Below are 4,230 nucleotides of genomic sequence, written 5' to 3'. Positions count from 1 at the left end.
CCCACATATTGTGTGTATTTTTTTTGCTTCTTTTCTCATCTAACATCTGCCACTGGAACACTGGCTCCATCAAAGACTGTTTTGTTCACTGCTCTGTCCCCAGTGCCTAGACCAGTACCTGGTCAGAGTAATACTCACCAGTACTTGTTGAACAAATATACGAATAATTCAGGTAATCAAGCTGGTAATTATTAGCCAGCCTCTGTGTTTACGGCACTGTGCAGCTGGTTAAACGGTAGTTCCCAGGTGGGAATGCAGCCTGTAAGACAACGAAGGATGCAGTCACAGCGTTTTCATGCACACCATGCGAGGCAAAATATTTTTCGTCATTGCTGAACCAAATTTAAAGTGTTCTGTTCTCTTAGTAATTTGTAGTTGCTGCCTAATTAGTCATTTACTACCATATCAAAGTAGAGTCAAAGTCTTTGTTGACTTTAATCTCACAAATACATCAGAAATTTGAAAATTCACACCTCTGGTCTTAAAGGAAAGTGATAGAGTATGGATGGATGGTCTCCATACCTGACCGATCTCGCCAATGATCCATCACATTCCTCATTTGATGTTTCACTCCACTGTATTCTGTCTGTCAATTCTACCTGTAAGTTTGGTACCATTCTTTCCGTCCCTTTCTCTTTGCCTCTTGTATCTCTCCATGTTCTCTCTCCCTGCTGGCTCTTGCACTCACAAAGGCTTCCAAAATCTAACCCTCCCTATGCTTACTAGGCTCCTTGATGCTCACCAACTTCCTTTGACCTTACATATCTCCAAGAATTGGTATCTTCTTTGAAAGCTCGCGGATATCCAAACTGCATACAAATACCATCAAAATGATGAGATAATTAGCTTCCTAATTTCTGCCAAAAGTGCTTCCTTCAGTCTCCCCCAAAATGCTTTTAGACTTTCAAAACAACAAAATCTCTCAACAGCATGTTTGATCTGGAAAGGATAATATTGCATTTTTTAAGAATTACAAAAAAGAACCAAGCATTATGCTGAAAAGCTTTTTACCTGACAAGGTGAAGACATACAAATATGTTGAATTACTGTGTACGTTGGATATCCTTCACCTGACTGACATCTGGAATGCAATTGAATCAGCATGACCTGATAGGGCCACCCAGGCTTTAGAAGGATCTCCAATAAAGCCGGCCCTGATTCCCCTCAGCTGAAAATCATCTATTTTGCTATGAAACTCACACATTAAATGTGATTTTTTCTGATCTTTATCATATTATGCTTTGCATTGCGGTTATCTGTGCACTTATCTGGGTTCTCCCCTCCACCCTTGTGCTAGATTGTAAGCTACTGGGACTTTGAGTCTGTTTAATGAACCTTTTGTCTGAAGCATAGACTATGATAGCTAACATTCGTCATAGCTCAGTAAATATGAATTAAATAAGTAAATATTAACCAAAATCTCCATTCAAAACAACTAATATGTACTTTTTTAAAGTTATTGATAATGTTCCGTATAAATAACAACTTAAAGATAGCTATGCTTGCATGATGTTTGAACACAGAGCAGAACATTAGTTTAATAGAGAACTTGCTAGTCAGAGACAAACTCTTCTGTGGACACCTTTCTCAGAGCCCCGAAGGCTCACTTAGCAATTAATAAGCACAGTGAAATGCCCCAAGTTTCCTTTCTCTTCTCCCTTTCCCTGCCCACTCTCCCTTGGGATATTCACCTCACCCACCTGGATGCGTGGACAGTTTCACCACCAAGCTGAGAAGAATGGATATTTAAAGCAAAAAACATACAAGCACGCTATGCTGGAGTTTAGCTTCCGGGGGATACTGGCTGGCCTACATCCTGGTTGCTCTACCCATAGAATCCTAGGGTCTCCACTTCTTTCAAAGGGCTTCTGCCTTGACTAGGAGCACCGGTCTGGTCCCCTCTGCCTTAGAAGGGTCCTTGTTCAAACAAGAAGAGGGTGGCAGCTCCATGCTTACACCGGGTCACAAATTTCATATCCCACTCCCAATTCCTCCCCAGTCCACCCCTTTTCCAGACCTTAGAAATTGCAGGAAAAGTCTGGACTGTGAACTGCTGACCAGTCACCGAAGGTAACTTCAACAAAAGTACATGGTTGGTGTGAGTAAGGAGCAACTTCACAAAGAAGAACTGTCTCCAGAGGAATGGCTGTTTGACAGATGCAAATAGGTGCGTACCCTCCCCACATTCTAGCCTCTACAATTTACAGTTCTTGTCAGCTCCTTCCTTCTGTCCAGCTGAACTCCCCAACTGAGCCCCTCCCAGCTGAGGCAACTACATGAAACTACACTCCAAAACATACTGAAATGCAAAACCAAGAGTTATAAACTGCAACTGTTCAAGGCTTCTCAAATGCAGGACATTTTGAACAAGTGGACATAAGTTAATACATTTAAAGGGAAATAATCTTTGATATAATTATGAATCCAATATGCTGGTTGGTGTATGTGTGGGGGAGCGAGTGGGTGAGTAGGTGGAGGGACCCCACAAGCGATAGGTATCATCAAAAAGGGATTGAATGCAAACCATAAAAACATCATCTTTTTGTGCAATCAACAATTAGCAAGTGACAAGTTTTTGGTAATGCACTTTGAGAGATGGATGGACCTGACTTTAGAAAAGCACATAGACATAAACATGTTCCACAAGTTATAGTTATAGTTATGGTATGAGGATTAAAGGCACAATGGAAGTATAGATATAAACAATTCTGCATGAGAAAGATGATTCATGCTAAGAAAAATTTCTCAGAGCGGGTCATTTGAGCTGGGCTTTGAAAGCTAGATAGGAGTGTGCCACGAGTGGTCCATCACAGCAACTAACAACAGCATGAGCATAAAAGAAACTGCTGTGGATATTAGACTTAAGAACAAGGAATATAGAGACAAGGAAGGGTGACAAGATATGATTCAGGTTTATTAAAAATGAAGACAGTGGTAAGATAAAACTGAACCTACTACATACTGAAATACCAGAAGAGGAACACACCTTCTGTTTGAAAAATATCACTGGAAGAAGAATTTAAACCATTTAATTACCAAAAAGTCACTATTCAATCAAATGTAACCCAGAACCACCTGAGAACCAGGAACTAAGCAAATCAGCCTCCAACAACCCACTGCAGCCCACCTCACATACAGTTGCATAAAAATCCATTTACTCATGTTTCCACTTTCCTGGCAGGTAAGACCACTAGATCTGTTATATTTGATTTTAAATATAATCCTTATAAATATGCTTACCTAATTTCCCTGTCCACAGCAAATCACAAGTAATAAATTTGAAAATGTAAGCTGAGTAGCAGCTTCAGGAAACAGCCAATATTCCAGCCTCCTCCACCTCCAGCCCCCCACTCCCCCAAAAATGCTGACCCAATAATTAAAAAATCTCAGCAGTAAGAGTCCATTTAAGAGCAAACAGCTCTATATGCATTTGAGTAAGCCAATGCAGGATACAGTTGCCTTTTCGCCTTGCGCATGCGTGATCCCTGACAGTCACAATGAAGGGTGTGAGTCTCCAAGAACAGTTTACAGCCTGGTGAAGAGTGATGAGACACGTGTTCAGAAGATTCCCTTTCAATATGGTTAATTACAAATATTTACCACTTAAAAATGACCAAATTTAAAAGTATGCATATATTCCGTCCTCTGGACAGCCCTCTGCGTCTCTCTCCAACCCCAAGCCCAGGCGGTGTCCGAATGCGCGGCGCCCTTGTGAGCATGTGCCACCAACACCCTCCTCTTACCCTCTGGCCTTTCTCCACCAGCCGATCGCAAGTTACTGGAGACCAGATTATTCATATGCATATAAAATGTATAGTTTGTCCCCAGTGCTTAGTACTAATGCGTCGGTATATAATGGGTATTCAAAAAAGTTTTATATAACGGAGCAAGAGACAAAATGAAGCGACTGTAGCACTTTTTAAAGAAGATTTATGTTAAAAATGGATGAGCCTTCAACTACATGAATCATCCTTTTGCACTTAACCAACGATAACGAAAATCGATGGGTCATTTACTGGGTCAGGCTTTATTCCAAGCACTTCCAGAGTGTTAATTTATTTAATCCTTACCACAGTGCTATGAAGCAGGTACTACGATCCTCGATCCTTGTTACACTGATGAGGAAAGCGAGGCCGGTAAAAATGAAGGGTGCCCATTCAGGCAGCTAGTATGGGACAGAGCCTGCCTTTGCACCCGGGGAATCTTGCTCCCAAGCCCATCCCCTTCCCC

This window comes from Hipposideros armiger, unplaced genomic scaffold (assembly GCF_001890085.2).
Source record: "Hipposideros armiger isolate ML-2016 unplaced genomic scaffold, ASM189008v1 scaffold_98, whole genome shotgun sequence".
Lineage (NCBI taxonomy): Eukaryota > Metazoa > Chordata > Mammalia > Chiroptera > Hipposideridae > Hipposideros > Hipposideros armiger.
The sequence above is the reverse complement of the archived record's forward strand: the minus strand, read 5'-3'. Positions refer to the sequence as shown.